Raw genomic sequence first — 14,888 nt, 5'->3', positions numbered from 1 at the left:
TTGTCACCTGTCTTTATGATTTCATGATTAGACAATGTGGAATTACATTACAGGCATTGCACTAAAAGTGATGTGATTTATGCATTTATGCATGAGAACTAAATAGATTTTTAGATTCCTACTTAAACAAAATCTTTCCATGACAGTAGCATACTGATGAGAAAACACACACACACAACAGAAACAACGAAACAACAACAAAGCATGCTCAGTATTGAGACACTGTCAAGATTAAGTTCTACCAGCAAAACTGAAGTAGTGTCACTTTCTTTCTGTCAGTATATAGACTTATTAATCATGATCATCCTTTTTTAAAAAAAAGAATTTTAAAAAAAGATGGATTTGACACACTCACCATTTAATCATTTCCAGCAAAATAGACGTTTGGCTGAACTATGTCAAATGAATGTAATATAGGATTTGTTTGCTGCTTTTGAAGGCTATGTTTTGGAGAAAGCAGTCTTGCTGTGAAACAGTGTGGAGATGTAAATTTTATAAGGCTGACTCTTATTAATCACCATTTCCCCCTGTGGTTTGTTATCAGTACAATTCTCTGTTGCTTAATCTAGAGCTATGCACACCAAATTGCTGAGATATTTAGTAGCTGATAAAGAAATCTTTAAAAAATAATATAAATGAATGAAATATAGATAAACTGTGAGATAAATATCATTACAGCATGTAATATTAAATTCCTCCTGTCTCCTCTGTCAGTTTGTGAAGTGATTGACATTTTGTAGCTAGTTTAAAATTATTAAAAATTATAGACCCCAGATGTCTGCTTTAATTTCTTTATGGACTCCGTCTGATTTTGCACTCACATGAGAAGAGGAAGCCTGGCCACTCCATCCCATTGCTCCTCAGAAGCCAGTTCTGTGTGCTGAGAACACTGTGTGGAAAAAACAAAGATGTCCCTTTTAGACACAATTCCAATGGCAGGTGACACTTGGCTTGATTTTTATCATCTGTTTCAGAAATATTTGTGTGTGGATTCAGTGTTGGCTATGGGAGAAAATACAGTTTTCCAGAATATAAAAGAAAACATCTATGGAAAAAATCTGTGGTACACAGACTTGACCCTACCTAGATTTAGGTATATCAGGTATGAATCCACTCTTCCTTCCTCTCCCCAAAATCCAGTCCCACCACCAAAAGTGAACCCTCCACAACCACACCACTGCTGCCCTCACTTTTTTTTAACAGCTTTATTGATGTACCATACAATTCACCCATTTAAAGTGTATAATTGAATGGTTTTTAGTATACTCACAGATTTGTGCAATCAAATTTTAGAATATTTCTAACGCCCCCAAAAAGAAAGCCCATACCAAATAGCAGTCACTCCCATCCCACTTCCACCAGCCATAGGCAACCATTAATTTATGTCTGTCTATAGATTTGCCTATTTGAACATTTCATATAAATGGAATTATACAGGACGTGATGGCTTTGTGTCTGGCTTCTTTTACTTAGCATAATGTTTTCAAGGTCCATCCATGTTGTAGCATGTAACAGAGCTTGATTCCCTTTTATGGCCAAATAATGTCCATGGTGTGGATACCACATTTTGTTTATCCATTCATCCATTGATGGACACTTGGATGGTTTTCACTCTTTGGCTATCATGAGTTATGATGCTGTGAACATTCATGTGCAAGTTTTTGTGTAGACCTGTTTTCAATTCTTTTGACATCACCATTTTTGCCATCACTGCCTCTGTCACTACAAGCCAACATTTCCCCCGCCATCATCTCCACCAGCACCTGTACCAGCCTTACCTCCACCACTGCTACTACTGCCTTGATTACCACCACCTTCCCCTCTCCTCTTCTTCTGCCACCTCTCCCTCCTCTTACCTAATATCTTCAGCATCTCCATCTTTATCACTGCCATCTTCCCAGTCACTAGCATCACCTCCATCCCCTGCCACCACCACCAATGCCCTCAACTTCACCTCCTCCACCACCTTCACCATCACCACCATCACCTCCCTCACCACCACATTCACTAACACCACCATCACCACCATCACCTCCCTAACCTCCATCTCCTCCTCTGCCTCCCTCTTCTGTCCCATAATAGTGATACAGATGAATTTGTCCTGGTTGCCTTGGCTGGCCACCAGATAATTTCATCCCCAAAAGCAGTTATGGAGGTTTGCTAGAGAAGTTAAGGAGTGGAAACAGGGATGACAAACTCGTCATTCTCAATAACTGTTTGCAGTTCTTCACCCTCTTCCCAAGCCTCAGGATAGGTTCTAGATATACCCACGTGCTCAGGGAAGTTATTCTGAGGAACAACTATAACAATACATCTCTTCTTGAAAGTTAAGAGTAGTAGAGAGGTTGCTAGAAGATGGAGAAAGTGGATAAATATGCTACATATGTCAAAGTTGCTAAGGGGTCAATGTATGGGTCATATCAGAAAATTCTCTCCCAAATTCCATCTCCTCTCAGTGAGGTGTGTTTCCACATTGTATGAGTAATTAAAACCCCATACTGGATACATGAAAATCGAGATATAAGCATTTTGCTTTAAGGCCCACCACATAATTCATTCTGAAACCCATTTCCTTGGATAATTGAGTTTGTCCAGCCTCAACTCTTCTGCAGTCAGTTCCTTTTGGCTAAAAGAGGACATATTCCCTGGGAATGAATCAGCTCTGGGTAGGAACCAACTCAGGAAGTGCATTAGAAATATAATGATTGGGGAAAGGCTAAATCTTCTGCCCGCCTCATCCATGGCCCTTCTACAAACCAGAAGGTGAAAGGTGGTCCCAGGTCCTAGGAGCAGAGTCCTTTCCTCTTGCCTGCCTCTCCATTTCTAGTTTCAGTTTTCCTTCTTTCACATCCTCCCCCAGCATCTCCTTTGACCAACTTTCCCGATCTTTGTGTCACTGATTGGCCAGACAATTGATGACTGCACTTGAAATTAAGAGAAAAGGAAGAAGACTCATACTTGGTGATCATCTATTACATGCCAGGTACTGTGTTAGGTGCCTTATTTATGTTGACTCAATTAAACCCTCCTAAAAATGCTACAAAGTGGGGATTATTAGCCCATTGTGCAGAAGAAGAAATTAATAGTTTATTTGAACAAGACCTCTCAGCTAATAAGTAATGTAGGTGTGATTCAAACCAGATGTGTACTTCCAAAGCTATAGGGAAGCCTGGAAGATAAATCCAGGATTGCGCCTCTCTCAGTTCAAGCAGCCAGAAAACTCCAGGAGATATCTGGCTTCACAAAGAGCAGCAAAGACAAATGTACTGGATTTCTTAGCCAAAAGTCTTAGGGAACACCTTTGATTCATTCTTTCATTCATTCATGAAATATTTATTGAGCTTCTATGCCAGGCCCTGCTCTGAGTATTGGGAGTACATGGGGCAGGGGAGGGGAAGAGGCAGCAGAGGGAACAGGGAAAATTCTCAAGCATTCATTGAATTTATATTCAAGCTGGGGGAGATAGATAAACCAACAAGTCAAAAATGAAGTATATCAGATAGTACGTGTCACACAGAAATGTAAGCAGTGAAGGGGAAAAAGAGTGCAGAAGGTGGACAGGGTATTATTTAACATAGAATGATTGGGGAAGACCTCACAGATAAGTGAAATTTAAGTAGAGAATTCTTCAAGGTTTGGAATAACCAAAGTGATATGTCCAGAGTGAACTCATTTAAGAAGCAGGGGTTGGGAGTGAGAAAACAAACATACAAACTATATCTTGTCATTTAGGTAATCCTGGAGTTCCTCCTTGGCAACTCAGTCAACACCAGTTTTAACTATATCCCACACTGTCTGGAAGAAACTTGCAAACTCCTTGGCTCAGAGAAGAAGGATGCAAGTCCACAAGATGAAACAAACTGTGCAAGGAATGATCAAGTTAAATTGTCTTAGGAGAGGAGAAAGTGTTGACTTCAAGGTCCAAGATTTAGGAATTCTTGCTCTGGGTGCTCTTCATACAATCATTGACATACTAGTTTACCTTCAAGCAAGTTAGTCATATATCTCAAGTTCTCCATCTAGGATTTGGAAACTCAAATCTATCTCCTAGAATGTAGGAGACTTTGGGGAACAAGGAAACTAAAGAAAAGTAAACCATTAACAAGTCAGTTAACCCCAATGCCCACAGCTATTTCCAGGATGAGTTGCCAAAGCTCCAGATATCTAACTATTCCAGAGTCCCAAACTCAGGTGATGTTTCCCACCCACCATCTCACCATCCTTAGCTCCTCCAGCCTCTTGCCATAATACAGCTTCAAGACCATTCTGTTCAGGGGGCTTCCTGCCTTAAGTTCATGATACTGTCTCCACAAGCAACTCCGAAAAATGTGGCCCATCATCCTTCTCCTCGACACTGCTAGTGCCGTGCCCATATCCTCTTGAGCACTTACCTCTACTCACAAAATGCTGTTTGCAGTGAAGAACACTGCAAATTCTCTGTCTTGGGACAGAGAACACCAGAACTGCTAAAGTTTTAATGCCCTGGGAAGCAGTCCTTAACCAAGGGTGGATGGGGATTGATGAGTAGATAGATGCCCAGTTTCCTTAGTCCCAGGTTGGGGTAGCCCTGAGCTGTGTGTTCTACACTGTCTGCCAGAGTTCCCCCAGCAGAATCAATCTCCAGTTCCTCACACGGTACCTTGCCTGGTACTTATCACTATTTATTGGCTGTCTTTTCTTCTCTTTCCCACCTCATTATTTGTGTTTCCTGGAATCTCTTCTCAAATAAACTACTTCCCCTGAAATCCATCTCTCAGGGTCTGCTTCTGGGGAAGCCCTACCTCAGACAATACATTCTCATGAGATCCATGCCAGCTTCTGAGCATCTCCCCCAAGACACTGCTGTAGAGAAATGTGCTCTAAATTTTTCACCACTGAAGTTTAACCAGTCTTTCTAATGTCTACCCAAAGGTCATTAAAGTCAAGAGCACTAATACTGCTTTTGCCATTTCTCATGTCCAAAATAGAAATTATTATACAAATGAGTTGTACCCTCTACAGTTCTACTCCTAATATTACCCATTGTTTTCACGGCTGCCAATACTATTAATGATAATAAGGCAAACTAGACAAAGGATCCAAAGAATATGGTGGAGGCTGGAACCCTCTGTAAGTTTTCTACTGCTTTGTAACCAACTGCCCCCAAAACATGGTGACTTAAAATAATAAATATTTATTTAGCTTGCAGTGCTGCAGTTTGGCATTTTGAGCTAGGTTTGGCTGGGAGTTCTGGTCTTGGCTGGCTTCCTCACATGACTATGGTCAACTACAGGTCAGCTGGGCAGCCTAGCTTCTGGGAGTTGGCAGATGGTGTAGTATAGCATTCTCCAGGAGGTCAGCCAGGATTTTTTCTCATGGCAAAGTCAGAAAGAGTGGAAGCATGCAAAACCTCTTCTAGGCTCACTGCTTCTACCATATTCTATCAGCCAAAGTTGGTGACAGGACCAGTTCAAATTCAAGATATAGGGAAATATACTCCACTTCTTATTGGGAAAAGTTTCAAAGTCATATTGCAAAGAGAAGGGTGAATAATATGGCTATCTTTACAATCACGCTACCACAACCTCAAAGAGGCCTGTGGAGTTCTACTTCTCTCCTCTGTGTCTTTAGAATCTCATGGAAATGGGGTGCCTGAGTGGGGCTGTCAGTTAAGCATCTGACTCTTGGTTTCCTCTCAAGTTGTGATCTCAGGGTCATGAGATCAAGCCCCACATCAGCCTCTGCTCTCAGTGCAGAGTCTGCTTGAGATTCTCTCTCCCTCTCCCTCTGCGCCTCCTGTTTGTGTGCTCTCTTTTTCTGTCTCTCTCTAAAGTAAATAAATAAATAAATCTTTAAAAAAGAAAAAGAATCTCATGGAAACGAAAGGTTAGGGTGAGCCCTCCATGTGTCTTAGAGTGGACTCATGCTAATAGTCTTCCCTTTTAGTAATATTCAAAAGAAAAAGTGTAGGGCTCAGCAGGGCCAGCAGCCCAAGGAAGGATTTGAGAACCATGAGCAGAATGATTGTAGGATTGAGGACTGCTGACAAGATGTGGCAGCCTGAAGATGATAAGACTGACCTTAATCCTGAAATAGAGAAACTAATCCCTCCTATTCAAAGCAATAGGGCTTCAGCACCGTCATTAACCCCTAAACAACAGAATTTGAAAAAAAAAACAATTTCAAAATGTTCAAAATAGAACCGGATCCTCAACCAGCACTTGACAAATACCCTCATTCTAGAAGCTTCTGTGTTTTTTTCCTTGCCATCTTTCATTTGTTGCTATTTTGTGGGAATTTTGTGGGGTATTTCTTGGGGGAGAGGGCTTTCTTTTATTTTCCTTTCCTCCCAATCTTTTCTGTGCAAAAATATACCATTCTCTTTGCTAAGAGGATAAAAAAGACTGATTACTCAGGGATGAAAAAGAACTTATGTGTGTCAGAGACAGCTTAAGTATACACAAGATGTATCCTGGGTGTCTGGGGGAGTGGGGATGTGGGAGGTGACTGCTGTCTTCCCAGGCACTGTCTTACCTCTTTAAAGGAACTGTGACAACCTCCAGTTTAGGAAAGATGAGGCAAGTGCTAATGGTGTGTGTTTTTAAACTTTCAGAGGCTGTGCAGATAGAAAGCCCTAGAGACCTAAACCCATATTCTCATTTGTTATTAAAGGCAAAACTCCAGTCTAGGCCAAGTGGATTCTCTAAGGGGCTAGAGCTTTTATACCACTCCACTGAAATCCACTTTGTTTTCCACACCTATTGATTCGACCATGACAATGGCCCATTTCAATTTCTGCCCACTGAACTTTGATGTATGCACCTAAAATGCAAATAACGTATTCAGCTCCAAGAATAATGAGCAGTTCTTCAGTCGAGATATCCCTACTAACTGTCTCAACTTAACTTTATTCCAGAACAATCACTTCAAATGACGAAAAATCACCCGAGTGCCTTGGAAGTGCTTTTCCCCACCCCCAGGGGATTGAGTTAGGGGGTGTTATCAGCTGCTTCCTCAGAAAACAAAGCCGGAGACAGAGGCAGGAATCTAAGTAGTTAATCTGGGAGTGTGACTCCAGGGAGCAGGAATGAGTGTGGGAGAGGGAAATGCTGAAGGAGGGAGAGCTAATTCAAGAATGCACAATAGAGTTAGCTGACGCTATAGGCACCTGGGTGTTTAATTCCCATGAGGCAGCTGAGAAATCTTGAAAAATGCACATCAGGACCATCTTTTTGGAGCAAGAAAGGGAGATTTACCCAGCTGTTTCCATCTCCCTTTGGTCAAGCACAGTCATGGGACAGCGCCTTAACTCCCCTGTACTTCTGGGTTGTGCACCCAGGTTAAGGGGTTCTTCTCAAGGAGAAAGAAGAAGTTCTAGGGCAGAAGTGAGAGGTGGGGCTGAGGTAGGCACCATCAGTTCATACTTGTATGAGGCTGGTTGAAGTCTGCATAAAACTGGTTGCCACTACTATGGCTGGAATAAGAGACAGGGACAAGAGAATCTGAAGGTTTAAGAAATGTCTGACATTCACTGCATAGAGTTGTACAGGTTGCATACTGCTCAACCCTAGGGAACATCATTCACATCATAACAACAGCTCCATATTTCCCTGCTCAATATATAAGATTTCAACTGAGATTTTGTTTGAAGGAGCTTCCAGTGATAAAAAGAAAATGCAAAATAAACAAAAAAATAAAACCTTTAAAGCCACTATTCAAGAATAACTTGGAGGACAAATAGAAAAGGCAAACTGTAGAATAGATGGCAAAAATAAAGTTCTAAATATTGGTGGTGGAGCCAAGGTTTTTTGTTTTTGTTTTTGTTTTTGTTTTGGATGGCCTACCAGGTCCTTTATGCAGTTGAATTTACAAGGTGACACCAAGACAAAATTCCAGCTTGGATGCCTTCATCTCCCTCTCTTGAACCTGATCCACTGGCTGCCAAAGCTCAAAGGGGTTTGGGGTAGGGTGCTTGGTCATGGGAAAAGCTGTTATGGTTGGCCAAGCACATGGTTAGAGGGGAAGGTTTCATTTCTTCACAATCTGAATGACATTCTCGTCCTCCAATGTATGATCTTTACCCACTTTTTGAGGATTATGTTTCACAGACAGACCCCAGACCAGAGCGTATTTAAATTCTTTGATAAGATTTTTGTGAATCTTCATGCAGAAATCCTCCACCGTAGTCCTAGAGTAAGGCAGCACCACTGGGGATGTATAATCTGGCAACTGGCCTTTGGGTTTGGTGTAAATCCGCACTAGTTTCAGATAGTCCCAATCTTTTCCAAGAGGTCATCAAAATTCCATCAGTGATGGGCAGAGATGGGTACACAGTGAGGCACCTTATAGATGATATCCAATTCTTCAATGGAGATCTGATCAATCTTATTCAACACATAGATACAAGGGATGTAAACTCTGTTTCCTTCTACCATGTCGATGAGGTCATCCACTGTGGCATCACTATGCAGTATCATATCAGCTTTGTGAATTTTGTATTCAGCCAGAATGCTCTTCACAGTTTCAGCATCCAGCTCACTCTAAGGGCAAGTGGCCATGAGATTAATGCCTCCTTTATCCTTCTTCTTAAAGCCAATGTTGGGGGTTTGCTGTTCAAGCAAATGCCAAAGACTTCCAGCTCATTTTCAATTATCTTTTTGTGTCCCAAGGGTTTCAGGACATCCAGAACAATCAGGATCAAGTTACATGTTCAGGCCACTGCAATGACTTGACGGCCTCTACCTTTCCCATCCTTGGCACCCTCAATGATACCTGGAAGATCCAGGAGCTGGATCTTGGCACCTTTGTATCTGATGACACTAGGCACAGTGGTCAGAGTAGTGAACTCATAGGCTGCTACCTCGAATATACCCCTGCCATGTTACTAAGCAGTGTTGACTTCCCCACTGATGGAAAACCCACAAACCCAATTTGAGCATCACCTGTCTTGGCCACATCAAAAACTTCCACCTTTTGGGGTAATGAGCTCTCTATGAAGCTTAGCAAGGCAAGCCTTAAGCAGCCCTAGGTGGTGTGCTGTGGCCTTGTTCTTTTGGAGATCGAAGCCAAAATGGCTTCGATCTCCACAATCTTGGCTAAGGTGCTGCTCATGGTGGCGAGTCACGGGGGGTTGGGGGAAAGTGTAGTGATCTCCGCACAGACTACTTCCCCTCACACAACCACTGGGGGACCTCAGCCAAGGTTTCAGGTGATAGCAGAAGAGTAATAAGGAAGACTTGTTTTTGTTTTTTGTTGTTGTTGTTGTCGTTTTGACTTCTCAAGACCCAGAGGCAAAGGGCCAGAAAGTTCAGCATGAGGAGGAAGAGAAGGAAAAAGGGACACCAAAGAAGATAAGGTTGAGCAATTCAGGCAAAGTGATAACAGAAGAAAATGGGGGTGGGAGTGATGTAACTAGTTAAAAGGGAACAAGAAAGAAATACAAAAGGGAACTTTTAAATAGAAATAGTGACTGAAAGACTGGAGGACATAGGGTGAGCCACTTGCAGGCTACTTCTCTTTCATCTTCTCAAAATAATCCCACCTGTATTCCTTGACCCTCCTCTCTTCTCATGGCTGGTGTCAAGGTGACCTTGATTATAAGTTTCTCTAGCTTGAAGCTACTCTCTTTCAAGTTGTTCTTATCTTCGGTCTCAACTCATCCAACATTTCTGCAAACTCATTCTCTGACCAAAATATTTCACACCTCTCGGGCGCCTGGGTGGCTCAGTTGGTTAAGCGACTGCCTTCGGCTCAGGTCATGGTCCCGGAGTCCTGGGATCGAGTCCCACGTCGGGCTCCCGGCTCAGTGGGGAGCCTGCTTCTCCCTCTGACCCTCTCCCCTCTCATGCTGTTTCTCTCTCTCTCTCTCTCTCTCTCTCCAATAAATAAATAAATAAAATCTTAAAAAAAACTAAAACTAAAACAAAGTATTTCACACCTCTCTTCTCTCATGTTCTTACATCTCTCTCCATGCCCTTCAAACTCATCTAAACTTCTAGTTCCTTCTTTTAAGCTATCTATCAATAACTCCAGCTTCCGATGTTGGCAAGAGCCCCGGGGCACAACGCTTTCCACTTCATGTCGACAACTTCAATTTTCTGCCCTTCAACCTTGGACTACAAACCCCAAACTCTGGGCCAATGTAGCCCTCTGCCTGATTACGCCCGTGCCTGGGATTTTGGGAACACAGGTTAAAAATCACACAATTACCTGGCTGATGCCAATAAAAATGTATGGTCCCACTGGAATTCTCATGCCCAGCAAGTGGCAGTGTAAATTGGTACTACCACTCAGGAAAACCATTTAGCAGTATCTACAAAAGTACACACACTAAGATTTAGCAATCCCATTCCTAAGTATCTACTTAACAGAAATGTGTACTTTTGTTCACCGAAAGACACATACATACAAGGAGGTTCATAGTAGAAATAGTCATAATAGCCCCAAATTGGAATTTACCTAAATGCCCATTAACAATAAAATTGAGAAATCTATTATGGTTGTTTACACGTGTAGTACATACAGCAACAAGAATGAGCAAACTACAACTACATGCTTTTGCATGTAGCGACATGCATAAACCATACCAATTCAATGTAGAATGAAAGAAACCAAATATGAAGAATATATTTGATTCCATGCATATAAAATTTAAGGACAGGATAAATTAATCCATTGTGTTTGAAGTTAGCATAGTGGGTACCCTTGGGGTAAAGGGTTAGTGAGTTAACCCGGACACAAAGTCCTCTTTCTTGACATGGGTACTGATTACATGAGTGTGTTCAGTTTGCAAAAATTCACTGAACTATGTAATATGATATGTGTGCACTTTAGGGGATATACATTATACCTCAACAAGAAGTTTTGAAATGGTTGTAAAAACAACAAGCTACAGTCCCCAACTTCATCTGGCTCTCCCTTCGGCTGCTGGGGTTTTTCAGATATAAAGGAACCCCTCCTGCACTACCCTTTTACCTTCTCTCTCTTAGCATGACTTTACCTTATATTTTAAGAGAAAAGTGCAGTTGTCAGCAGAAGCATAGTTCACACAATTCCATCCCAATGTGAAAAACACTTCCTGGAGTAGTGCAGCTTGGCAGTCTGTAATTATCAGGCACAAATTATTTGCATTTCCTGTCCCTCCAGTTTCAAGATTGTCCCTCTCCTCTGTTGTACTGTTTTCCCACATCAGTCAGGCTCCTAGAGGGACTATTAATATTAGGGACTATTTATGAAGGTGTGGGCAGGTTTAGGGAAACCAGGAGGGAGAGTGCAGCCCCCTGGGACTAGCATCAGTGAGGGGCTCTTCCCATCTATACTTCCAAGGACGTGAGGGAAGGGACCAGTTCCCTGAACCTGGAAAGGGTGGCTGGATTACATGGAGAAGACTGCCTGGCTGAAGATGGTGCTAACTTATGGCACCGTGGTAGAAGTAAGCTAGAGATAAAACACCACAGTTTCCCTCCTCTCCCACCTTCTGATCCCTGGCCTTTCTGATGCTTCCCACAAGCTGAACCCCACCAGGAGCCAGGCGAAGGGAGGAGAAGTTCACACAAGTTGCCCTGCCAGGCAGCTCTTTCTGCCTATGGGTCCTGTCCCTGTGCTTTAATAAAACCAGTTTTTGCACCAAAATAACCCACAAAACACAAGTTGGCCTGCCAGATGCAGACAGGGCAGAGAAGGGAAGGGCATTGGCTTGGAAGGGTGAATGATGGGATTGGCACACTTCCTCCCCACAAGCATCTCCCTCTGGTCACTCTGACTGTGGAGGGGCACCTGGGTGGCTCAATCAGCTAAGGGTCTGCCTTAGGCTCGGGTCATGATCTCAGGGTCCTGGGATCAAGCCCCATGTTTGCTCAGCGGGAAGTCGGCTTCTCCCTCTCCCTCTCCCCCTGTCCCTCCACTCCACTTGTGCACACTCTCTCTCACCCGCTGTCTCAAATAAATAAATCTTAAAAAAAAAAAGTCAAGGAGAATACAGGACTCCTCTCTTCCTCTTGTTTATGAGCCCCATGGAAACTCCACTTCTGCTTTTTCTTTTTAAAGATTTATTTATTTATTTTAGAGATAGAGTGAGCATGAGAGAGAGGTGGAGGAGGGTCAGAGGGAGAGGGAGACAAGCAAACTCCCCACAGAGTGGGGCTCGACCTCATGACACTGGGATCATGACCTGAGCCAAATTCAAGAGTTGGACTTTTAACAAACTGAGCCATCCAGGTGCCCCTAGCTCACTGCTTTTGTTCTCTCATAATGTTGCTACCATATTTTCTCCATTCCCTCTATCCATCTCCACCTTTCAGCTTCTGCTCTCATTGCTTACTTCATGCTGGAGATATTTTTTAGTCAATTTTTTCGATATATTTTAGTTTCCCAAAAAAGGAAATCCAATTAGCTCCTTCCCTATGTTCATAACAGCAACATCACAGGTTGCTGACCAGAGTGTGTTTGGATTGGCTGAGCTCAGTTACCCTTGGTTCAATTAGCTATTGTTGGAGAGTAAGGTCCTGTGATGCAAAACATGGCCACCTAAGTAGCTAAGGAGATGGAGTGCAGTGGGTGAGTACCTCTTGATACCTATATATTTATCTTAAATCTTTATTATAAACAATTTTCTTTTAATTTAGATTCTCCCCCAAACAAAGCCTGAGATATGGACTTAGATTCAAGTAGTTTATTTGAGAGATGATCCCAGGGAGCCCAAGTGAGGGATCTGTGGAAGAAAGGCCAATATGAGCATGTGTTGTCAATAGCAGACCTCCTGGTAATGGAGCTTAATTCCATTTGACCTGTGAGAAGTTTACAGAATCCCTCTCAGAATTGTCCGCTCTAAAGATGAGAGGCAGGCATTCCCCCCCAGCCTACCAACTTTATTGAGTTATATATAATTAACATATAACATTGTGTTAAAAGTGTACAAGGGGATGATTTGCTACATATTTATACTACAAAATGGTTACCGCAATAAGATTAAATAACATTGTCCCCTCAGGTAATTAGAGTTTTTATGTGTGTGGTAATGTTACCAGAGTACCAGCTCAGAACTCAGGATCAGCTGCTCACTGCTTAAAAATCAGTACTCACGAGAATAGTGAGGGTGGGAAAGGAGAGTTTGCTTTATTCAGGAAGGCAGTCACCTGGGAAGATGGTGGACTAATGTCTCAAAGACCAAAGGTTTTAAAGAGGAAGGCACAGGAAAAGAGAGGGGAGCTACATGCAGGAGAAGCAGGTGCCCAGGAGGTTAGTCGTATGTTGATCGGACCCTGAACAGATTTGCGGGCATCTGAGGTAGCCGTTTTCGAATGTGGTCAGGACTTATCTTCTGGGAGAGTTTGGTTCTTCACTCCTCTAGGCCAGCTTCAAGGAAAGAAGGTCAGTTCTGCTATAGATCAAGGTAATTCGGTCTTAGGGACTTGAAGCAAGGAGTCCATAGCTTAAAGCAAGTTAACCGTTAAGACCAGTTGGAGTGCTGTTACAATAAGAACGTTTAAGATTTGCTTCTTTAGCAACTTTCAAATGTAAAATACAGAATCGTTAACTATAGGCACCATGCTGAATGTTAGATCCCCAAAACTTACTCATTTTAAAACTGGAAATTTGTACCCTTGACCAAATTTCCCCATTTCCCCCACCCCCTGACAACCATCATTCTACTCCCTGTTACTCTGAATTTTTTTTTTCAGATTCTACATATAAATGAGATCATACAGTACTTGTTTTCCTCTGTCTGATTTATTTCATTTAACATAATGTTCTCAAGCGCCTTGCCTGTTGTCACAAATGGCAGAATAATATTTCATTGAGTATAGATACCACATTCTCTTTATCCATTCATCCGTCAGTGGACATTGCATCCCCTTGGGGGGATGATTATTAATTCTCTCACAGAGGTGTTAATTCCCCAATACTCCCAAGCTTATGTGTACGGGGCTGAGCAAGTTCTCACCAGGGCCCATGGTATTGGAAAAGCCCTGGACAGAAAGGAAAATTCAAAGTACATACCAGAGGCAAGATGCTGTCTGCTTGAAGTGAGTCAAAGCCTACACAGAACTCTCTCCCTGTCCATGGCTGAAGTTAGAGCTGCAGCCAAGAGACCACAGATGGTTCTTCTACTGAGCAGTAGTTAATATCCATTGTTGTCTGCATGTCCTTGTCTACTCTTTGCAGTATATCTCTCATCCCTCTTGATCTTTGATTCAATCCTTGCTTAAGTCACCACGAAACTCATCAGAGTTTCTGGGTACAAAACAAACAAACAAACAAAATACTTTTCAATCCTCCATGCTCCTCCCTCCCTGTGATATGTTGTACTGTTAACCTCCAACTTCAAAACCCTTTGTTTTATGTGAAACCACTTTCCTCTCTGTCTTCTCTCACTCTCTGGCTTCTCTTTCTCAGACTTCTTTGGTTTCTCTTCCTCTGTCCATCATTTAGGTGTCAGTGTTTCCCTAAGGTACTAAATTTGGTTTGTTTCTCATTCTACATAAACCCAACCTTGCCTGTAATAGCTTCAGTTACTGCTTCCATGTGGATGATGCTCCAGAGTATATGCCTGATGCAGGCTCCTCTTCTGAGGCCCAGAACTGTTTTTCCCCTGCCTACTAAACACCTCCTTTCAGCTCACCCACAGGCATTTCAAACTCATCATGACCCACATTGAAATGCTTACCACCGCCCCCTTCCAAACTTTTCTGCCTTGGAGCTGAAGCCAAGTACCACCCCCTCATTATATCGGTTGCCAAGCCTTGTCTGAACCACCTCCTAATATTTCCCTCCTCTGCCCCCTTCTTTCCCATGGCCATATCTGGAGGAGCACAGATTCACAACCAGCCACCCCAATTCCTGCCTGGGTCCACACAACTCCCAGGGTGGGCTTAATAAGACATCAATCTGATTATGTTATGCCTCTTTAG

At 42.6% G+C, this 14,888-nt stretch overlaps 1 pseudogene; it reads right to left on the bottom strand.

Annotated features, from left to right (window-relative positions):
* Positions 1-8,007: 8,007 nt before the first annotated feature.
* LOC110579556 lies at positions 8,008-9,090 on the bottom strand (annotated as a pseudogene).
* Positions 9,091-14,888: the final 5,798 nt, after the last annotated feature.

The sequence above is a fragment of the Neomonachus schauinslandi genome, chromosome 10 (genome assembly GCF_002201575.2).
Source record: "Neomonachus schauinslandi chromosome 10, ASM220157v2, whole genome shotgun sequence".
Classification (NCBI taxonomy): domain Eukaryota; kingdom Metazoa; phylum Chordata; class Mammalia; order Carnivora; family Phocidae; genus Neomonachus; species Neomonachus schauinslandi.
This window is presented reverse-complemented; position numbering and strand designations above follow the sequence as displayed.